The 23,748-nt window shown below is 53.6% G+C and overlaps 2 long non-coding RNA genes across 2 annotated transcripts in view; both read left to right on the forward strand.

Annotated features, from left to right (window-relative positions):
- The window catches only part of LOC140634287 (uncharacterized), a 113,484-nt gene that overhangs the window by 23,077 nt on the left and 66,659 nt on the right, over window positions 1–23,748 (forward strand). The window lies entirely within an intron of this gene.
- Window positions 1,661–5,930, forward strand: LOC140634290 (uncharacterized). The gene is made up of 2 exons (XR_012031805.1): window positions 1,661–3,815; window positions 5,659–5,930. It is a non-coding gene; the product is annotated as an uncharacterized lncRNA (long non-coding RNA).

Raw genomic sequence — 23,748 nt, forward strand, 5'->3', positions numbered from 1 at the left:
TTAAATGGCAATGCAGCTGCTTACATTAGCAACAACTAGTATTTGCGCAGTGTTTATGGAAAAGGCCTACTGTTTTTAGTTCATCTTTCCAATGCCCAAACAAGGTAAGCGGGCAGGCATTATTTCCATGCCCTGTTTACTGGTTAAGAAATGGAGACTTAGTGAGGAAAATGACTTGCCTGAGGTCACACAGCTAGAAAGGGACCCAGGAAACACTGAATGAAAGAATGAATAAGAACTTAAACCAGGATGGAGGGTCTGGCTGGCTCAGTCAGTGGAGCATGTGACTCGATCTCGGGGTTGTAGGTTTGAGCCCCACATTGGGCGTAGAGGGTACTTAGAGATAAAATCTTAAAAAACAATAATAAAATGTCAAAAAACAACAACACCCCCCCAAAAAAAGGAAACAAACCTAAAAACCTTAAACCAGGATGATTTGAGCCTGGTTTCTGTTCTTCCTCTATAACCTCAGAGAGGGTACTTAGTGCCTAAAACCAGAGCACCTGGCACATGATGGGGGTGGAACAAATGAAGGAAAGTGGTATCAGAAAGAATGAGGTAGTAGGAGAGAAGGGCCCAACAGGGTAAACATCTACCATCTCGAACACTCATTTAAAAAAAAAAATTTATTTATTCATGAGAGACACAGAGAGAGGGGCAGAGACACAGGCAGAGGGAGAAGCAGGCTCCTTGCAGGGAGCCCGACGCAGGACTCGATCTGGGGTCTCCAGGATCATCACCCCCTGAGCCAAAGGCAGACGCTTAACTGCTGAGCCACCCAGGTGTCCCATGAACACTCAGTTTGTATCTGGAACGATGCACCTAGTACGTCACTCAATTACTCTTCCTGGCAACTTAGCTGACAAGAGTAGCATTCTCCCCATTTCACGGGAGAAGGAGCGAGACCCAAGGGATTTGGCAACTCAGCGAGGGGTCCCAGAGCCAGTCGCTCTGGGGCTGAGCAGACTGACACGGAGCCTTTGTACTTCCATCAGATGCTCACCTACCCACCCGGACACGCAGATGCACACATGGACACGTACAAACACATAGTCACACACAGACACGCACAGGTAACACAGACAGACGCAGGTGCATGCAGAGACACGCAGACACATACCAATAACACAGGTACATGCACACACAGCTACACACACACACACCCGGATGCACACGGACATATTCCTGTGACCTGCGGTCCTTGGAGAAGACTCCCTGGCCCCTTGGCTAGGGTCTTCATGTGAGTAAATCCTGAGGAATCTTCTTTTTGGGTGTTCCCTGGCCGGTTCCAATCCAATCCTTCTAAAGAATATAAAGAACTAAGCTTTCTGGAGAGAAGAACGTGTCCTTTCCCTCACTCCCTTCTGGCTTCTCTGAGGGGATGGGAAATCCAGCCGGGGACGGGCAGGAGGAAGGCCAGAGGGATGAGAGGGCACAGAACAGGGAGGCCGATCCCACGGGCATCAAGTGCTTGGCAGGGTTTTTCACTCTTTCTTAACAAGGCAGGTGATGCCTCTGGCTGCCTGGGCATGGGGTGGGGGTGGGGGGTCGGCCCCTGTCCCTCAGGGCATTATCGCCTTCCAGCCTCTACTTCCACCAGGAGCCCGGGTCTCTGTGGAAGCAGACAAAATAAATCCTAGGCCTGGAGTCAGACCCAGTTTCCAATTAAGCTTAACTCCTTTCCTGTGCTATGTGACTTTGGGCAACTCACTTTCCTCATCTGTAAAATTAGGGGAGGATTAATCCAGGCAATTTTGCTAAAATGCCGAGTACTGAGCCCAGTGCAGAACAGATGCTCAGTCCATGGTGTTCCGTTTCCCCTTCCCCATCTAGCACACCTTCCGGTGTGGCTGCTTCCTTGACAGTCACTTTGGGGTCATGTTCATACCCCCAACTTCTGGCCTAGGCCCTAGAACATAGTAGATGATCCACACATGAGTATTGAATGAATCTTTCCAAAATCCAGATCTGCCTTTTATTCTCTTGTATCCCCAAAACTTATCAGTGGGTGTTCATTTCCTTCAGAATTGCAGCCTGAGCTCTTTAGCCTGGCATTTGAAACCTCTTGTCATCTGATCCCAGAATCACCACCTCCCAGTACTCAGAGCCTGGGTGACTGGGGCCCCTTCCCTGGGCCTTGCTTTAGGAGGTTCCACTCTGGCCTTCCGGCCAGGGCCACCCCCATGGGGCAAACAGTCTGCAAGGCCAAGGGGACAGTCCACCCAGAAGCTACACCTCCTCCTCTGGACTATGCTTTGGGATCTGGGCCCCAAATTTCCTGTTGAATGGTCTCAGGTTTGGTTCCAGTGTCTACTTGGGCCTCTTGCCTGGGTCATCTTATGGCAGTTGGATCACATTTCCGGTGTGTGTGTCCCTAAGTCTGAGGGACGGCCAAGGGGTGGCCACTTGTGGCCACCTGTGGATGGTGCTTGGCCATATTTACCGGAGGCCCCACTTGTGCTCCTGAGGCCCTTTGTAGAGTGAGATGGTATCAGTGTTGGGAAGATAGGAGATGGGAGGATGACATGACCTCCATTTGTATGCTTGCCCTGGGCCCAGCAGATGTTAATTAGTTTAATTGACAGAGACAAGAGAGAGAGAGAGAGAGAGGAAGAGAGCACAAGCAGGGGGAGTGGCAGAGGGAGAGGGAGGAGCAGACTCCCTGCTGAACAGGGAGCTGACCCCAGGACCCTGGGATCATGACCTGAGCCAAAGGCAGATGCTTAACGGACTGAGCCACCCAGGTGCCCCCACCCCCCACCTTTTTTACTGCCCTGCAGGAAAGAAGGTGCTCAGGCACCGATGTGGAGAGGTGTGAATGTGGGTTCAGAGGCCCCTGTGTTAGGGACTCTCGTGTTCTCTGGGCCTGGAGCAGTCCTACTTGTGGGCATCACCCCTGGGCAGGAATGGGCTGTCCTGTCCATGGGGAGGAAACATTCCAGAGGAGGCATTTTCTGGCCTTGGAGTGGGACTGTAATGCCAGCTGTAGCTCTGCTCCAATTTTTGGTGCTGCCAAGGAGCTGGTGAGGGAAGACCCCTGCAGAAAGGGAGAGCAGGGACAGTGGGAGCCCCAAACCCCGTCCAGAGCCAGGACGCACTGAGTGTTGCTGGCTGGGGCACAGGGAGCAGCCCTAACGAGGGGCTTGGCCAGCTCACATCAGCTCCCAGCTGGGCTTCACTCACCAGGTGACATGAGAGGCTGGCACCTAAGAGGCCTGGACTCAGCCCCCAAGTAGACTCATAGCAAGGGTGGCATTCGCAAGAGGAAGCACAGTGGGCCTGGCACATGACCCCAGGCCTCCTCCTTTTCCCTTGTGAGGGTACTTTATCCAGGTATAATTCATATACAAGAAAGCGTTCCTATTTCACATGTACAATTTGATGAATTGTGACAAATGTCTACAGTGGTTTTACCATGACCACAGTCGTGATGGAGCACATCGTCATCTCCCTCGTGTCCCTTTGCAGGTGTCCCCTCCCTCACCCCCAGGCCCAGGTAACCACCGACCTGTTTTCCCTGTGGTCCCGCCCTTTGTGGGATTTCACACAGGTGGGATCACACAGTGATGTCTTTTGCGTCTGGCTTCCATCCCTCACCACGATTATTGTGAGACTCAGCCATGCTGTGTCATTCATTGCTGAATAGTGTTCTGTTGTGGAGAGGCGTCACACTTGGTGCATTTGCCAGTTGATGGAGGTTTGAGCTGGTTCCCATTTGGGGCTGTTACATATAAAGCTGCCGTGAACAACTGCATACAGGTCTTTGTGCGGGCCTATGCTTCCACTCCTCTTGAGTGAAGTTGCTGGGTCCCACGGTAAGTGGATGTCAAGTGTTGAGCAAAGTGGCTCTCCTATTTTGCCTTTTCTCCAGCAGGGTAGGAGGGTTCCAGTTCCTCTATATCCTTGCTAACTCTTCAACCCGGGACTCCTGCCCCCAAAGCCCAAGGAGCGGAGAGACCGTGAATTGTCGAGGGCAGGTGGGTGGCACAGGCTTGGCTGGGTGGCTTATCTCTGTGAGGATCTTAGGCTGGCGGAGTAACCTCCAGGGATATGAAGCTTTGTGTTGTCATTTTGCAGATGGAAAAGCAGAGGCTCAGAAATGGGCAGGGGCCTGTGTTCCCCCGGGAGGGGTTCGGTGCTAGTGCAGCTGAGAGGAGGCCGGGAATGGAGGGGGATTAAGAGCAGAGATCTTGGAGTTGGCTCGGCCCCAGATTCTAGTCTTAGCTTAACCAGTTACCAACCTCTCTGAGCCTCTCCTCTCGCTTCTGCAAAATGAGGACAAAAACAACCTCACAGGCTAAGATTGGGAGGAATTAAGTGCCTGGGGCTCGGTAAGTTTAAGGAACATTTATTGAGCAGCTCCTGTGTGCCAGGCACTTGGTACGGGGCGGGGGGGGCGGGGGGAGGGTAGAGTGGAGAATGAGATAAACATGGTCCCTGTGCTCCTGGAGCTTACAGGACAGTGGGAGGAGAAGGATTTCAAAGAAAGAAACTCACACACACACACACACACACACACACACACACACACAAACCCTAATTATAAATTGTGACGAGTGTTGTTTGAAGGAGCCCGCTTGTCATCTACTTCGGATGGGGCGATCAGTCTCTCCAAAGTGATGACGCTTAAGGTGAGGCCTGATGCTGGGGAGGAGCTGACCACGAGTGGAGGTGGCGTTCCAGGATGTGGGAAGAGCAGAGGCGAGGGTGCAGAGGTCGGGAAGGACCGAGCCGACTTCAGGCGCAGGAGGAGGGGTCCGGCCCGGCAGAGATCCAGGAGAGAGTAGTGTGGGGACATGAGAGGGATGTGACACGGTCCTGGTTGTGCTGAGCGTTGCAGGGGGTTGGATTTTACATGAAGAACAGATTTATTTTAAACCCAGTGAGTGTCGGCTGTTATTGTGCTTCCTCCTATTTTCCATCCCGCAGGGGCCTTAATTCCCAGTTCGAGCCTTTTCCGAAAACCCGATGCGGGCAGGTGCAAGGCTGGGGTCCGCAGCCAGCTGAGCCCGGGCCCCCACCCCGACCCCTCCGGCAGGCCTGGCAAGCCGAGTGGCACCAGCTGGCGGTGGGGAGGGTGGGGGAGACCATCTGCTGTTCTCATTGTCCATCAGCCCATTGTCTGGTCCACGCCCTCTGCTCTGAGGACAGCGGGGACAATGGGGGGGGGGGATGTGATCTGCGGGCTTCTGTTTCCCCGGCCTGGCCCCTCGCCCCCACGGTGACACCAGGAGAATGCCCCCCTGGGGGTGGAGGCAGGGTCTCTGCCAAGCAGGAGGCAGCACCACACGCATCCCTCACCATCTCCCTGGCAACCGCAGCTGCCAAATTGTTGGTTGGAGGGGTTTTTTTTAGCGTCCCGGGTGGGGGTTTTCTCCTTGCATCCCCTCGAACGGTGGGTGCTGTTGGGAGACGACGGGCTTATTGCCTCCTGAAGGCCCCAGCTCCTGGCCTGGTGACTCTGGACGCCTCGGGCCACCCGGGAGGCCAGCGCGGGAATGCGCCAAGTGGGATGGAGCACTTGCTCAAGATGCCAGCAAGATGGAGACACCAAAATAAACTCAAATGATACCCGAGACAAAGCATTCATGCTCTCATCATCCAAAAAAAAAAAAAAAATCAGAACGTGGTTAACCTTTTACTCCTTTTATGTTTTAGGGTTGTTTCTGTTCGGACATGCAGTGTGGGGGGCACCACGCTCTTCTCACCGTGTTGGATCCTCTGGAGGCCTGGACCTGGCCCTCAGGGGATGTGAAGGCAGAGAAGCAGACCCCTGGCTCAAGCTTGGCCCTCCTGCCGAGAGAGTCGAGTCTTGCAGGGCAGTTGGAGAGCTGACTCGTTAGCTGCAGTGCAGGTGCTCTGTCTGGCATCCCGGAAGCCGAGGGGGTCAGCTAGGGATACAATAATAACCGATGTTTATTGAGCATTTACTATGTGCTGCGAATTGCCTTCTGTATTTTAACGCGTTTAATCTTCACAGCCGATCTGGGAGGTGAGTATGATTGTTATCATGCCCATTTTATAGATTGGACCACTGAGGAGTGGAGAAGTTAAATACGTCACCCAAAGCCACACAGCTCTTGGGCGACAGAACCAGGGTTTGCACCCCGGCAGCTGGGCTCCCCGTGCCAGGCTCTTACGCTCTCTCTCTCTCTCTCTCTCCCTGCCACCCTGGTTCCTGGTGGGCTCGTGCATAGCTCCTCCCTCAGGAGGTGAGCCCAACCCCAGGCCCACGCCAGGCCAGACCCCTGGGGAGATAGAAATAGGAGCCCAGGCACCTCTCCAGGCCACCCCGATGACTTGGCAGAGCCTGTGGTTGGGCGCTAGCCTGCCCTAGGTTTGCGTCTCCGCTCCCATACTTCTCAGCTAAGGTGGCCTTGGGCAAGCTGCGTCACCTCCACGGAACTCATTCTCCCTTTCTGTAATTTGGGATAACAGCCCTACCTTCCTCAGGGGGACGGTTAGCGTGAGCCCTGAATGAGTTGACATATGCCAAGCACCCAGAACAGTGTGTGCCCCTTGGAATGTGCTCGGGGAATGCTAAGGGTGGCTGTTATTCTTGCTTTGCTCCCCCCACCCCACCCTTTAGGGTGATCGTGAGGACTGAGTAATGGGTGAAGGTACTTTGTACATGGGAGACAATTACACAAATGTCAGGGCTTGGTGTGACTCATATAAATACGGGGCGTTCAGTCTGGATAGCAGGAGGGGGTGGGGGCTGAGACGAGAACCAGCTTCCTGGGTGCTAGGTGCCACGTGCCAGCTCAGTGGGATGGTCGCAAGGCCACCGGCAGCTGAGAGGCACGAGAAGGCTGCCCGTCTGCGTTGCTCCCTGAGCCAAGGGAAGGCGCCTGGGGCGGGCACCCTCCAGCACATTCCCTTCCCTCGTGGGGCCTCAGGATCCCCATCTGTAGAATGGGTGGTTGGGGGACGAGCTGATTTCTAAGCACCCCCCACCCCCACCCCGCGCCGCGCCGCCGGCCCCGCTCGGATCTTCTCTGACTCTGGGAGAATGAGCGAATGTGTAAAAATGAAAGTGGAAAGCAGACACGTGGTGCGGTGGATCTATTGCAAAAGTGTGCCCAGTTCTTCCCTTCTCCCTGTAAGCACGCCATTGACAAATGACTTTGCAGCTTCTCCCTTCAGGAGGTGGGGTCTGTGTCCCCAGCCCACGGGGCTCGGCTGTCCCGATGCTTTGCTTGGGCTGATGCAAAGTGGAGGGGGTGGCACTGCGCTAGCTCCGCGGGTGCCTCCCCGTCCGTCCCTTCCTCTCGCTCGCACTCTGTCCCTCTCCCTGACCCTTGGGACCGCCGTGCCTGCAATCCTGGGCTAGCCTGCTGGAGGATGAGACACATGTGGCCCAGTCACTTGTGTCATCCCCGCTGACAGCCCGCCGCTAATTGTCAACCAGGTGAGGGTGAGACCATCCTCGACCCGCCAGGCCAGGCCAGGCCAGGCCAGCCGCCGGCTACGGGAGGGAGGCCAGCAGAGGAGCGCTAAGCCCGGCCCAGAGCAGCAGAGCCGCCCGCTGCCCCGCAGGCTGGTGAGAGGGGAGGAGGTGAACTGTCGTGTGCATCGCAGGCTTTGTGGTTGTCACTCAGCTTTACTGATGCTCGTCCGCAGATAATGGATACGAGGGTCGGTGGGGAGAGCGTGGCTTTGGCCCACTGCATGACCTCTGCTGGGGACTGGCTGTTGCTCTCCCTGGGGTCGGGGCAGGGGTTGGGGGGCGTGGGCAGGTGGGGTGGGTTCTGTGCAAGGCTTGGGACCTTAGGTTCTAGGTGGAGAGTCATCCGTGCTTTCGATTCCAGCTTTCCCACTTTCTAGCTGCATGGCTTTGGGGGAGTTACTTAATGGGGAGGCCTCTCTTTTCTCAAACCGGGTGATTCGTAGGAACCCCCCTTTGGGGTTGTCCTGTGGACTGACTTAACAAATGTAAAGCACTTAGAGAAACTATGCCCGTGGAAGAGTTTTTAGGGGTTTAAGGTTTGCAGTCAGGGGATGTGAGACTGGAGTCCTGTTTCTCCCCACTCACTGGGGGTGTGACCTTGGTCCTTCCTAAGCTGCCCTGCCCTGAACTGGGACTCTGATAGCATCTTCCTCATCACTGAGGTTGTGGGCTTGGCATGGTGCCTGTGCCAGGGGGTGCTCAGGAGGCCTCAGTGTTGGGGAGCTGCCTGCTGCTCCTGGTGACATGGGATCTTGGAACCTGATGTCCCCTGGAGACCAGTTCTAAGTCTGATTCTTCCGATCAAAGACAGTGGAGCTGAGACCCAGATGGGACTTGCTCAAGGTCACACAGCGTCCATGGAGGGAACCTACACATTCTGACCTGTAGCCCAGAGCGCTTTCCACGGTTCCAGGGGGGTTGTGCCCCTGAGAGGTGTGTGTGTTCCAGGCTAGGGGCTCAAAAGAGCAGACAAAGCTCGGCCCTGCAGCCTGTGCCATACAAGCCACATGAAGGAGCAGGTTCTTCCTGGAGGGCGAAGCCTCTTGCTGACCTCTCCCATGAGCCCAGCCAGGACTGGTGCAGAAGAGCTCCCAGAGAGAGGGGGGCTTGACTCCTGTACACCGGGGTCAGGATGTGTAGGTGGCGGGTGACACAAGTGACACAGGCCTCAGTAGGAGCACAGAGGGCACCAGAGCCTAGGGTTCTGCCCTGGGTATCCACAGGGACACGGGGGCAGAGCCCACTGGGACAGAAGCAGACCCAGGCCTCCTGATCCCCCATCCCGGGGATTTTGCTTAGCTCTCCTCCCCACCTCTGTTCCCTGCCACCTCAGGCTCCTCCTGCCCCGTGGGTGTGACAGAGAGGGAAGGAGCCAGGCAGTTTGGAGCCTGCCCCACCCTGGGCCTCAGCCTGGCTCAGGGAGCCTCCCTAGGTGCCTCCAGCCCCACCTCTGTCTTGGATGATTACAGGGCTGCGGGGCCTGGCTGCGGCCCAGACACTCCCTCCTGGGTCCTCTCGGGGGGAACTGGTCCCTGACCTCATTGTCTGTAGGGGACCGGCCCACAGCTGAGTCAGAGGTACCCCCACCCCAGCCGGCCTCTGCAGATGACCCTCCAGGTCTGAGCTTGTCCCCAGGGCGGAGGCCAGGGGTTCCCTGCCTCCTCTGTCCCTCCCCCGGGGCGGGCCCTGGGGGGCTGAGGGTGCTGTGGCTGTGTGCATGTGCTCTTCACAGGCACGCCCTGTTTGTTCTGTGTGCTCACTGGGGACGTGGCAGGGGTGTGTGTGAGTGTGTTCCCGTAAGTTCTCCCTGTACCCTCTTCTGTCCAACGTGTGGGCCTCCTGCAAGTGAGCTGTGTGCACAAGCCATGCGTGGTGTGTGTGCATGACGGAGGTGGGGCGGGGGCCTGTCGGGCTCACACCCCCGGCACTTCCGACTCGCGCTCTGTGCGTTGTGTGTGATCGGAGTGTGTGCACGTTGTGTGTGTGTGTGTGTGTGTGTGTGTGTGTGTGCATCATAAGCACACCATTTATTGGACATGTTGTGAGTGCACGGAACCAGGGGTTGTCGGCACTGGGGGCGAGCTTCAAGTTCCAGGGCCGTGTGTCCTGTCTGTCCCCACCAGCCTGGCTCAGATCCTTCCACGGCGCCTGCTCGCACAGCTCAGACAGGCCCAGGGAGTGGAGATCGTGTGCAGGGAGCCGGAGGGGAGGCGGATCACCTCAGGCTGGCTCCTGGGTCGGAGGCTGGTGTCGCTCAGAGACCTCGGCACCTGCATCCCTACTGGCAGGGATGGGGGGGGGGCAGGGTCTGGGGGACTCCTCTTGGCCAATCTACCCCTTCATCTTTGGCCCCCAAAGATCTTTTGCCTCTGGGACCCCTGATGTTTCCCTACATATAACAGGTCCTCGAACCTCCATGCAGGGGGGCTGTGGGATCCTGGAAGCCCCTTGGTTGCACTTGACCCTACAGCGAGGTGGCCTGAAACCCAGGTCTGTGGGCATCAGGTCCCAGGTCCCCCAGCCATTGCCCCCTCTTGCCAGAAACTCCTGCAGCCACCTGATGGGATTGGGGAGGGAACGGTAACAGTATGGAAGCATATCCATCTACCCATGTGCCCTCATGTAATCTAGGGCATAAGACACAGCATGGTCTCCTCACCCCCACTCCAGGGCTGCCATGGCAACGCAGAAGTTGGCTCACCATCTGCTGCCTGTGGGGACCTCACTCAGGCCTTTGCCATGCTAGGAATTTGTGTGGGGAGGCACCCGACCTGATCTGGGGCGGCTATTGGGCACATCTGGTGTATTTTGGCCCTGGAGACTTTGGAGATGATGCAGCCTGGGGTCCCTCTGGCTGCTGGAGGAGAGTGGACATCAGAAGAGCCCATGGTTCTCCCTGGGATTAACCTCTCCTGGTAACATCTTCTCCCAGGGGAGGGTCAAGGACTTACACTAGAGTGTAAATGACTAACTCCTTCTGTAAGAGCAGTGGGTTGAGGGAGTGTAGATAGTTGGATAGTTCGGCTTTAATAGGAATAAGAAGCTTCAATAAAGCAATTATCAGTAGAGAAGATGCAGGATGTGAGAGGGAAGTGTAGGGACGTTAAACATTTAAAAATTCAGTTGTGAGGGCTCCTGGGTGGCTCAGTCGGTTAAGCATCTGACTCTTGATTTTGGCTCAGGTCATGATCTCTGGGTTGTGAGGTCGAGCCCTGAATCAGGTGGGGAGTTGGCTTGAGATTTTCTCCCTCTGCCCTTCTCCCTGCTCGAGCTCTCTCTCTCTCTAAAATAAATAATAAATAAAATCTTTTAAAAGAATACAAAAATAAGAATTTAGTTGCAAAGGTGGTTCTGGGTATATGCTTCGGCCACTGTAAATCTGTATTTTTTTTAAGATATTATTTATTTATTCATGAGAGACAGAGAGAGAGAGGCAGAGACACAGGCAGAGGGAGAAGCAAGCTCCCTGCAGGGATCCCGACGTGGGACTCGATCCCAGGACCGCGGGATCAGCCCTGAGCCAAAGTCAGATGCTCAACCACTGAGCCCCCAGGTGCCCGGGGCCACTGCAAATCTAACTTGTCCCTACGAGTTGGTGGGAGTAGGGGAGAGACCTGTGCCTCATGAGGCCTTTGCCTCTGCCAGGAGCTGAGTTTTTTCTACTGGGCTCCGAGATCCTCCTACCCCCACTTCTGGCTCCTCAACATTTGTTTTCCTTGGGAAAATGTTCTCATGTTCTCCCTTGGATTCTCTACTGAGTGTGAAAAGAGCAGTGGAGAGGAGGAGGAAGTCAGGATTCCAGGAGAGGAGTGAAGTGGGGGTGGGGCGGGTGGAGGGGAGGGCTGGGTGGAGAGGGAGAAAGAGAGAAAGAGAAGGGAAGTTGAAGGAAGATGAGACCAGGTGCAGGGTCTGTTTGACTCCCTGGTCTGTCCCTAGAGGGCACGTGAGTGTGGGCGAGTAGCTTCTCCCTCACTGTGCCTCAGTTTCCTTATCTGTAACACGTGTCCATCGCTTCCTCGGGGCGGCTGTGAGGACTGGGGGAGGTGCTGGTGGGGGCCTGGCACCCTGAGAGCACACAGCATTGCTTGGGAACAGCAGTCTGCACCCCTGGCCCCTCTGCCATGAGTTCTGTGCCAGAGAGGAAAGTTTCCAGACCTCCCCCCCCCCCCCCCCCCCCCCCCCCCCCCCCCCCCCCCCCGCCCGGGGGCCTTCACTCTTCTTGGAGGAGGAGGAGGAGGACGAGGATACTCTGGCATTGGAGCCTGTCTCCTGCCGACCTGGGGTCCACCGTCTGCCTGAGTGAGGAACCCCCTCCCACAGGCCCTGGGCAGGTCCCACAGGCCTTCTCCTCGCCAGGCGACATCCACAGGCTGGGAGTAACCCACATAAATCGAGGTCGGTGTACTGTGCAGAGCCGGTGTACTGTGCAGAGCCGGGATGCCGGAGTCCTCCACCTCAGGGGCCCCCCCGGCCCAATCCCTGGCCCAGGAACTGGGACAACCCGGGAGATAAACAGGGGAGTCATTCTCAAAGGCGGAGCCCACCTCCTGGCCACGCCCAGCACCCCGGCCCAGCCAGGCCCCAACAGCACCCAGCTTGGCTCAGTAGGGAAGATGGGAGGGTAGAGTTCCCAGGGGGAAGGTGGGAGCGGGGCAGGATAGCAAACCCTCTCCACCAATGAGCTCCTTTCTGTGAAATTCTAGCATCTGCAAATTTATTTCTGCCAGCAATTTACCTTTTCTGCAAGCAAGAGAAATCTGTTCTTGTTTGTGAGTCACTGCTTTTTTTTTTTTTTTTTTTTTTGAAAGATTAGAAAAAGAAGCATCTGTGGTTGGGAATGAAACAGGGGGGTGAAGTTCAGTGGCAGGGCCAGTAAAAATAAAGCTCCGGCATAAAGTCTAACGGTCTCACTCCCATTCAACCAGAGAGATTATTTTGTTGGCTGGAGGTACATGGCTTTATTAATATCCACGCAGCATCCTTCTTGATAAAGCAAACATTTTCTAAGCACATAAACTTCGAAGCTTAAAATCGAAGGCTCTATTTGACACGATGCAATAAACTGGAAAATGTGCTGTCTGTACAAACCTATGAGAAAATATTAAGCCATGTTAGAACGGTCTGGGTAGGAGTTCAGCACTGGATGCACAGCTGAGGGCTGGAGAAGGTGGCGGGCCCCTGTGTCCCGGGGTTAAGGCTGTGCCACCATCCTGTCCTCTGTAGGGGACACTGCCACTGGAAGACCCCCTTAGGGGTCCCCTAGGGACTGCACTCCTTTCCCCTGGGTGCCTTGGTCAGGCTCCTCAGGCCACACTGCCTGGAGTTGCAGAGTCTGCCACTTGTCCTCCAACGTGCCTGCTTCTCCAGCTCAAGACTACATTTCCCAACCTCCTTTGCAGTTAATCTGACCATGTGACTGGGATCTGGCCAATGGGATGGGAGTGAAAGAGTGCCATAGGCAATTCCTGAGTGTGCCCTTCAAAGGACTAGAGTGTGCTTCCCCTTCCCCTTCCCCCCTTCCTGCTGCTGGAAGACCCCTCGGATCCCAGGGTGGAAGCCACACGTGGAGGCTGGCAGGGCTGTCCTGGACGTGTACCTCTGGACTGTCATATGAGAGAGGAGGAACCTTTTACCTTGTTGAAGCCAATGTATTTTGGGGTCTATTTGTTACAGCAGCTTATTTTGTACCTCACCTTCTTTGTGTGGCAAACACAACTTGACAACTAGCCTAAATCCGGAGTTGCTTATGTGTGGTCCCGCAGCAGTTTGTTTGGCCCGTGGTTCAAAGCCCGTGAGACCTGCCTTCAAGCCCCTGTGCTCCTAACTTTGGGCAATTTTTTTTTTTTACTTAATCTCACAGCACTGGGAAGATTTCAATAGTAAATGCCTTTTACATGGTGACCCTGGGTCCACAAGCATATGTCCCTGGGGCAGAGCTTAGCCTCATTCCATGTGGTGCCCTCCGACAGCTTCTATTCCAGTGGTTCTCAAAGTGTGGTCCTTGGGCCAGCAGCATCAGCATCACTTGGAAACTTGTTAGAAATGCAATTTCTTTTGTCCCATCCTGGACCTGCTGAGTCAGAAACTCTGGGGGGTAGTACCTGCCAGTCTGTTTTAACAAGCCTCCTGGGTGGTTCTGATGCAGCTCAAGTTTGAGAACCACTGTTTTACTGCATTTTTTAAAAAAATGCTAGTTATCACCTATTAAATTGATCTCATAACCCACTAATATGAGTCAGACTCACGTAGGCTCAACAGATGTCGGTCTGTTTTCCTGCCAAGTGTACATTTCTCTTTCTTCTTCGACTTCCAGAAATTTCAGTAGAGGAATATCCCTAGTCCGTGGCTCCAAGGAGAGGTCAAGACCCCTGGTCCTTTGATGCCGTGGTTGGTTCAGGGATGAGCATGGGATCCTTTCTGTCCAATGAAACCCGACCCTGAGACTTTTGCGGCAACTATTGAGAAAGGCCAGCTCTCTCCCCAGGAGTCGCTGAGCTGTAGGAGGGGAGCGCAGGCCCAGGTCACTGTCACTGCTTCTGCACTGGGGGAGAGGCAGCCTGATGCTGTAGGCACCTCAGGGGAGGGGAGCTGAGGGAGAGAGGAGGCGGTGTGCAGATGCTTTCGGCATCCAGCATCTCCTTAGGCCTGATCTCAGGCACAGCTGCCGGGGTCCACCTCGAGCATCTCCAGGGCTGCGGAGGTGGCCCAGCCAGAGCACAGGCACAGCTCTGCCACTCGGGCATGTCCATCCCCACTTCCAGCCAGTGTCGTAAGGGGCTGGTGGCGCCATGCCCCCCCTGCCCCTGCTCTTCAGAAAGACAATGCTGGGAGGCAGCGTGCTTCTCAGAGATTCCAGGGGAGTCCAGCCCATGTTGTTTATCGCAGCAAACGTGGAAACACACCCTTTCTATGCCTTTCCTTCTTCCTTGTCCCAATCTCCTCTCTCTCTCCCGTTCCTGCTTTCTGTAATCCCCTCCCAAATAAACCATCGGCATCCAGGTCCCTATCTCGGGCTTGTTCTTACCAAAACCCAAGCTAAGACAGATGCCTGTTGACATTTGAGCTTTTGGGTCCAGCCATACATGAAACAAACTCTACTCCTGGACTTTCCAACTGGAAAGTGAGCCAAAAAAAAAAAAAGTCCCCTTTTTTGTTCTGTGTATTAGTTACCTATTACCAGATGGAGAAGAGTTACTATTACTGTGCAACAAATCACCCCAACCTTCGTGGTTCTGGGACCACAGTCGCTGTGGGTGAGGGATCCAGGAGTGGCTCACCTGGGTCCTCTGGCTCGGGGTCCCTCATGAGATTGTAATGAATGTGTCAGCCTAGGCTGACTTGTACCTGCATCTTCTCAAGGCTCGACAGAGAAAGGACCTGCCTCTGAGCTCACGGCTGTTGGCAGAATTGTGTTCCTTGGGGGCTATTGGATTGAGGCCCTTGGTGCTTCGTTTCCTGTTCCTTCCTGTGTGAGCCTCACCCTGGGGCAGCTCACAGCACGGCAGCTGGCTCCCATCAGAGCTAGCCCTGGAGGGAGCCAGAGAGGGCAAGCCAGCAGCGCAGAAGCCAGGGTCTTTTATCACTAAATTTTGAAAGCAACATCCCAATACTTTTGTTGCATTTAAAAAAAAAAGATTTTACTTATTTATTCATGAGAGACAGAGATAGATAGATAGAGAGAGAGAGAGAGAGAGAGAGGCAGAGACACAGGCAGAGGGAGAAGCAGGCTCCACGCAGGGAGCCCGACATGGGACTTGATCCCGGGTCTCCAGGATCATGCCCTGGACTGAAGGCGGTGCTAAACTAGGCTCCCTAGTTGCCTTTTTTTTTTTTTTTTTTAAGATTTTAAAAATTTATTCATGAGAGACACAGAGAGGGAAGTGGAGACACAGGCAGAGGGAGAAGGAGGCTCCCCACGGGGAGCCTAATGCGAGACTAGATCCCAGGACCGTGGAGTCACAACCTGAGCAGAAGGCAGATGCTCAACCACTGAGCCACCCAGATGCCCCTTTTGTTGCATTTTTTAATGTTGGAAGCAAGTCCCTAGATCCAGTCCAGTGTGCCCTCAAGGGGAGGGGATTACACAGGGACAGGAAGCCAGGGAGTGGAGATCATCGGGAGCCAGCTTAGAAGCTGCCACCACGGGTCCTTTGCTGTTCTCTTTAGGTAGGACTTTTCTTTCTTCCTTCCTTTCTTTCTTTCTTTTTTTCTTTCTTTCTTTCTTTCTTTCTTTCTTTCTTTCTTTCTTTCTTTCTTTCTTTCTTTCTTTCTTTCTTTCTTTCTTTCTTTCTTTCTTTCTTTCTTTCTTTCTTTCTTTCTTTCTTTCTTTCTTTCTTTCTTTCTTTCTTTCTTTCTTTCTTTCTTTCTTTCTTTCTTTCTTCTTTTTCTTTCTTTCCTACTTTCTTATTTTTATTTTTTTTCTGCCTGATTTTCATCATGCTTTTATGACACCTCCTAATCTTTATTTAATGTTTATTCTATGTCCAACCCTTCACAAGACCTTCATCTGCGTGATCTCATGTAATCCTCCCCTATGAGATCAGACCCAAAGCATCCTCATTTTGTAAGATTAGGAAACCGAGGTGCAGAGAGGTTAAGTAACTTGCCTGAAGACACACAGCTTATTAAGTAGAGTCATTGGAATTCATCAGAGACAAGGTCTTTACTTGCCAGGGGATCAAAACCTCCTCAGCCGGGTGAGCATAAAAGCATCCAAGGAGGCTTGAACAAGTTCATTCACTCAGAGCCTTAATCCTCTGCCCTTTCACACGGGTCTTAAGTTCCTCACCCAAACAATTTCCTGTTCCTGAATTTTCATTACTGCCAGAGTTTGTAAATCTTCTTTGGGTCGGGGAGGCACTGGGGAATGCACTGAGGGCTACGGACCTTCCCCCAATCCAAAAAATACACTCATGCACTCAGATCTGTATTTGCCTTATGATTTCATGTGGCACCTGACTTCTCAAAGGGCCTCAGGGTGCCAGGATGGACTCTCATTGGCTCACCTTGAGTCATGTGCCCAGCCTGGAACCAGTTACTGCAGCCTTGGGAATTTGGGGCTCTGGGTGGCCAGATCCTTAGAGACCAGGACATCCCGTCCTCTCATTTTACAGATGGAGGGATTGAAGCTTAGAGGGGAAAAGTGACTTGCTTGAGGTCACACAGCATTGGTGGGCACTGGTCAGACTCATGTAGTCAAGCCTGACGGTCCCTTAGCCCTCAGGTTCCTCCCCATTGAGGAAGTGGCTGACCCATTAGTGTCTTCCCAGCCACTTGGTCTGGGCCTGGCACACAGTAGGCATTTACTTATTCATTTTTAAAAGATTTTATTTTTTTTATTCATGAGAGACACACAGAGAGAGGCAGAGACACAGGCAGAGGGAGAAGCAGGCTCTCTGCGGAAGCCTGATGCCAGACTGGATCCCAGGATCCCTGGATCACGATCTGAGCCAAAGGTAGACGCTCAACCACGAAGCCACCTAGGTGTCCCTAAAGTGGGCATTTAATAAGCACTAGGGACAGTGATCTGAAAAGCCCCCCTGAAGGGTACAGAGGCTGAATCCATGGGACTAGAAATTGAAGTAGTGTTTACCCTATGAGACCCGGAACACTGTGGATTATCCACACTGTGGATTATTAGGTATCCCACGAAAAAGAGGAGGGGCTCTATGAGGAAGTAAGTTTGTGAAACACAACATGAATTGATTTCTTTACATTTGAACTTCTCAGAATTTTTGATAAGCTCAGTGCAGTAAATCCCTCATGAGGATTTGGCACGCAGTGCTTCCCAGGCTTGTCTGACCATACAATCCTTTTTATTAAGTGGGATTAAAAAAAAGATTTTATTTATTTGAGGGAGAGAAAGAGCATAAATGCAAGAGCAAGGTTGGGGCGGGGGCGGAGTAGGGAAGGGGCAGAGGCAGAGGGAGAAGCAACTCCCCGCTCAGCGGGGCTGAGATGTGGGGCTCCATCCCAGGACCTTGGTTAACCAACTGAGCCACCCAGGCACAGCTATAAATCCCCTTTTAAACCCTGCTTTTCCTGTTTTCCCCAATTTTTTATATATCCAGCTTTCATAATTATTCAAACTTTTGCCCCGTTAAGTGGGATTTTTTAAAGGATTAGTGTCAAGAAATATATTTTGGGAAATTCCAGACAGAAGGATCAGCAGGGACCAGGGTGGTAAAGGAAGGCTTCTTGGAGGAGGAGGCACCTCAGCTACATTCAAGGATAGGAGGATTGGGAGATTCGGCTGAGAGCAGGAAAGGCATCCCACATGAATCACAGGAGAAAGCACTAAATGTGATATAACACATATGAGTTGAAAGACTTATACCTGTCAAAACTCTGTTGGAGACAAGCATCAGAAGTGCAGTTCAGACTGACTTAGGCAAAATGGGAAATTCATTGGTCCATGTAACCGATTTCAGGCATGGCTGGATCCAGGTGCTTGAACCCTGCCCGTAGGGATAAATATTGGCTTTGTTCTGAGGCAGGCTCTCTTCCCAGGGGTACCTGGTATCTCTAGGCTCACATGCTGCCAGCTAGCAACCTCAGCAGGAAGTGAGATGCTTGTTATAATAATTTCAATCAGTGTCGCAGGATGGACTCTTCATTGCCTCTGCTTGGGCGATGTGCCCAGTCTGGAACCAATCACTGCAACCTAGGAGATCTATCTCGTGCTCTATTGGCCAGATCCTTAGAGATCATCGCATGCCATCCTCTCATGGGTAGATGCAGAAATTGGAAACCAGAGAGGAAGAGCAACTTTTTCAGGGCCACACAGCAAGTGAGTGGCAGGAGCTTCCAGTTCAGGGGCTCTTTTCTGTTGCAACTGGTTGGGGAGGGCGGGGTGCAGTTGGAGGGTAGGGGGGCACTTAGACCAGTGTGGACTGGTGTCTTTGTGCTTCGTGCTGAGTGCTGTGGGGGAGCCCTGTCTCCAGAGGAGGCTGGAAAGGACAGGAGTCCAAGGCCTTGACAGGCCAGCAGACTGCAGGCCCAGCCTTGTGGCTGAGTTGGCTCTGAGCACATGTGGGATCGGCTGTGGCCGGTACAGAGGTGAGTAAGGGGAACGAACGGCTCCCTGGTGGGGATGGGTTGGGGCAGGGTGTGCGTGAGGTGGATCTGTCAGAATGGTGGGGTCTGAGGCCTGGGGTGTCTCACCAACTCCTCCTTCTCCCCGCATTTCCATATCTAAGCTGTTGTTAGGCCTCTTGATTCTTCCTTCTAAATACCTCTAAACAATCCACTTCTCTCTGGTTCTACTGATCCCACTCGAGTCCGAGTTACCATCATCTTGCACCTGGTGGCTGGCAACAGTCTTTTAAATGGTCCCCCCACTGGGCACCTGGGTGGCGCAGGTGGTTAAGTGGCCTACTCTTGATCTGAGCCCAGGTCTTGATCTCAGGGTCCCTGCTGGGTGTGGAGCCTACTTAAAAAAAGGTCCCCCCTGGGCAGCCCCAGTGGCCCAGCAGTTTGGTGCGCCATCCTGGAGACCCGGGATCGAGTCCCACTTTGGTCTCCCTACATGGAGCCTGCTTCTCCCTCTGCCTGTCTCTCTGCTTCTCTCTCTCTCTGTGTCTGTCATGAATAAATAAAAATAAAATCTAAAAAAAAAAAAAATGTCCCCCCTTCCATTCTTGCTCCCCTGCTGCCACCTCACCTCGATTTAGTCTCTTCGTAGAAGACTGGATGTCCTTCCAAAAACTCATATCAGATATCATCATTAAAATTTTCAAGGGGCTGAGGACAGCAGCTGAGGGAGCTGGGAGAGGGGGTTCCAGACCTAATCTCAGGGAAGACGTGATGTCGGAGCTGAGATCTGATGGACAGATGTCCCGGTACGTGTGAGATCATTCGTTTGCTAACTGAGTGAATGAACGAATCTGCACATCTGCATCTTTGAGGATGTAGACGTCAGGGGTACGTGCGTGTGTATGTGAGTAGATGTTAGAAGGGATCCATATCCATTTATGTGCAGAATACGCCGTGCATAGTATAGATGCGCACACAAACAGGTGCACTCACACGAGTATTAGTATGTGAGTACAAGTACGGGTTTTCAGGGTAGACGCATCCCGAGGCAGCATCACGTAGCGGAACCAGGCTGCCTGCTCGAATTTTCACTGTCACTTGTACGTCCTGGGCAAGTTAACCTCTTGGTCAGTCTGTTCATCAATAAAATGGGGAAAAGAATATCATCTCGCTGGCTCGGTAGGGCGCCATAGAAGCCCCTGAGCCAGGCACCCAGGTGACTTATTTCAGGAGAGACGGTAAGGGAGTGAGGGAAGCAGGTGGAGCTGGAGGAGGCGTTAAGCCGAGAGGCAGGTTCATTTGAAGAGTTGCCTTGGCCTGACCCCTGGCAAGTCCTGAAGACTGAATGATACCGTGAGGTTGGCCCACCCGAGGGAAGGAGGTCAGCTCTTGCCAGTGGGCCATTGGCTGGCTGTACCCAGCCTTCCATGTGGAAGAGGAAATAATCTGTGGGGCATTTTCTGGTAAGGCCCTTTGGGCCTGCTGAGGCCAGTACTCGGAGCAGGGGGCAGCCCACGCGCGACACAGCAGCCGGGGGACCATGCACCAGCAGCCTTTACTGAGCTTCTGGGGACAGGTGGCATGGGCCTCCCCCTCAAAGCTTGTTATATGTGCAGAGTCCCCACCAGCCCTACCCCAGACCTGCTGACTCAGAACCCGCATTTTAACACGATCCCCAGACCTGAAAATTCAAGAAGCACTTGCACAAAGCAGTGACCTCATAGGGTTTGCCGTGAGGCTTCAAGGCGGTTAAGGTACAGAAAGCACTTAAAAAGCCCGTAGCACACAATGAGTGCTCTTAGCATCATGGGTACTGAGGTGTGTTGAGCTCGTTTGCTTATCCAGATACTTGTGTGCAAATAAATGTGTGCAGGGAGGAAGGCTGGCTACGAAATTTGCTGGATTCACTGCAAAATGGAATGTGGGCCCCGTGTTAAAAAAAAAAAAAAAATAGACGGCAGACAGAGCCTTAACCCCAGGCGGGGAGGGCCCCTGTGAGATCGGGGCGCTGTGTGGGGTGCTCAGGTGGGTGGCCGGTGGCTTGGGGATGTGCAGGTGAGTTTTGGGGGCCCTGCGATCGCTGGTTTCCTTTCTACCCACCATCCTTGTGGTGCGAGAGGGGGCGAGGGCAGTCTGGGTGACGGGTGCAGGCTGAGCATATGGCCTGGGGGGCCGGGTCTCCTGGGTGCGCCCCTCCCCCCCCAGCAGCCGGTGCGCGTGTCGAGCCGCCTCGGGGACTTGGGGGGATCGTGAGAACTGGCGGCTGAGAAATGTTCTCTCCCGTCTGCACACTGCGAGGAGAGCGTGTTCCCCCCTGCATCGTTCCCGGAGCTCTGACTGCTCAGTAGAAGGGGTGTGAAATTTAATTTGCACTAATTACCCCGAAGTGGGGGGCGGGAAATGAGCTGGCTCCGCGCACGTTTGGCCTCTGCTTCGGTGCCAGGGTGGGGGTGGGGCGGGGTGCCGCTGCCATGGCAACCGCAGCTGCTGGGATTTGGGGATGTAGGTGGGGGAGGCTGGGGCAGGCCTGGGACCTTCGTCCCCGTGACTGTGTGTGTGTGTGTGTGTGTGGGGGGGGTCTGGATGGGGAGGAGGGGAAGGAGAGGGAGGGAGCCCCTCGCCCTGCTGCAGCTGGGGGAGGTGCTGGGGGGAGGTCAGCAGCTCAGTCCCAGGGGCCGGAGGGGCTGTCCCAGGCTGGAGGATTCCGTGGGGCAGGGGTGTCCCTCTGAAGGCCCCCGGGCTTGGGCTGAGCCGGAGGGCAGACATCCAGAGGGGCAGCCCGCGGAGGGAGCACTGCGGGGGAGGATGCCCTGCGGGTCTCCTCTCGCTGCTGTCCCACGCTTTGCTCAGCCTCAACTCTCCTCCCCTCTCCTCCCCCCCGGCCCTCCCTCCTCTCCCTCCCTCTCCCCATGGACTCTCTTTCCTGCCACCACTAGAGGGCGCCGAGGCGCCACGGTCGCCCTTGATGTCTCCACCTGGGCCCCGCTGTGGGCTCCTGGATGGGGTGGGCGAGGAGGGCCCGCAGCATCTGGGCCCTCAAAGAGCTGCGCTGATTCTACTCTGTTTGGAGCCTGGGGCACGTCTGTGTTAGGTCCCCAGGACCTGTCCCTAACAGCCTTAAGGGGCAGGGGGGTTTGGAGGGGAAGAGGGTGTTCTGTTCCCTTGGGCTCTGGAAGGAAGAAGCCTGGATTTCCATCCCAGCGCCCTTACTTCCTCCTGCATGGTGACCTTGGGCAAGTCACCTCTCCAAACTACACTTTGGTGGTTTTTCCTTTCTATAAAACGGAGCCAACCAATTCCACCTCAGTTGTTTTGAGAATAAGACAGAGTATGTACAGGCTCACAAGTGGGAGCTCTCCTTTTCTGTGAGCCAGTCAGCAAATGTTTGTTGGGTACCTACTAGGTGCTCGGAACTCTGCTGGGCGCTGGGGACAACTGGGAACAAGGTGGGCACAGGGCTTATCACCATGAAGCTTTCAACTTAGCAGACATGAAATTGTTATAGGTAACTGCAAAAGTATTTGAAGATCTTTACAAGTTCTTAAGTCGTTATAAGTGTGTGTGATGTGTTGCAGAAGAAAGTTCTGGATGCTGTGGGAATGAGGATCGGGCAGCCTGACCGGGTCTGACATTCAAGCTGAGATCCAAAGGAAGCTCAGCTGAGTCACAAGGGAGGCCAAGAGGGGAGGGTCTTGCAGGCAGAAGGAACAGCAGGTGCAAAGGCCGGGAGGGAGGAGGAACAGGATGCATTCCAGGCTACCCATGGTGGAGGGGGGTGAGAGGGAACGGGGTGTGAGATGAGCTGGAGGGTGGGCAGGGCTGGGCACCTGGAGGAGATGAGTGCAAGTGCAGCCCTGGGACAGCAGGAGTTCAAAGTAGAAAGCCCGGGGGCCCTTTTGTGACAGAGGGGGTGAGCATTTTGCAATGGACATCAATGTATCTGAACAGGGAAGTGGATTTTTTGATTCTTCTTCAGCAGTCTTGCAGCATCTAAACATAAAACAGACATGGGGAGAGGACATCTTGGTGGTGGCATCACCACGCCGGATCTCAAATGGGGATGGGGGCAGTCATCCAAGTGGACCAGGAGGCTAAGCCAGCCTTGCAGCATCCAGGGGGAGGACTGAGAGTCAGGACCCGGGGCTCTAGGGTCTTTGCACCATAGGTGGGCTCAGTCTACCCGGCTGTGACTTGAGCAGAGCTGGTCTTGCCTGCCTCCCAGCTAGCCTGTGAAAAGCAATTGTGAACTTCTTGCCCGTATGGAGGTTTGCAAGTGCCGCAGTCAAGATTTGCCCCATTGCCCCCAGTCCTGAGCCAACACAAAGCTACTTTCTGTCTTTCTATGCTTCTTTGTTCTGGACATGTCGTATAAACTGGTCATATAGCATGTGGCCTTTTGTGGCTGGCTTCTTTCACTTAGTGTCATGTTTTCTTTCTTTCTTTCTTTCTTTCTTTCTTTCTTTCTTTCTTTCTTTCTTTCTTTCTTCTTTCTTTCTTTCTTTTTTTTTTTGAGATTTTATTTATTTATTCACGAGAGACACACACACAGAGAGAGGCAGAGACACAGGCAGAGGGAGAAGCAGGCTCCTCACAAGGAGCCCAATGTGGGACTCGATCCCCGGACCTGGGATCACGCCTTGAGCCCAAGGCAGACTCCCAACTGCTGAGCCACCCAGTCGTCCCTTGTGTAATGTTTTCAAGGTTCACCCGTGTTGTAGCATGGTCAGTCCTTTGTTCCTTTCTATACCTGAATAGTGCTCAATCGGAGAGATAAACCACATTTGGTTTATCCATTCCTCAAATGATGGGCATTTGGGGCCTTTCTGCCTTTTAGCTATTATGAACAAGGCTGCCATGAATGTTTGTGTGCAAATTTTTGTGTGGACATAAGTTTTCATTTCTGTCGAGTAACTTGTACGTAGGAATGGAATTGCTGGGTCATAGGATAGACTTGGGTTTAAACTTTTGAGGAATGGCGAGACTCTCCTCTAGAGCGGCTGCATCGTTTTACGTTGCAATTAGCAATGTATGAGATTTCCAATTTTTCCCTGTCCTTGTCAGCCTTTGTCACTATCTGACTCTTTGATTATAGCCATCCCGGTGGGCGTAACGTGATATCACTTTGAAGTATCAATTTGCATTTCTAGGGTGGCTAATACTGTTGATTATATTTTCAAGTGTTTTTGGACATTTGTATATCTCTTTGGAGAAATGATTATTCAGATCCTTTGTCCATTTTTTAATTAGGGTTTTTTTTTTAATCA

Source organism: Canis lupus, chromosome 5, assembly GCF_048164855.1.
Source record: "Canis lupus baileyi chromosome 5, mCanLup2.hap1, whole genome shotgun sequence".
Lineage (NCBI taxonomy): Eukaryota > Metazoa > Chordata > Mammalia > Carnivora > Canidae > Canis > Canis lupus.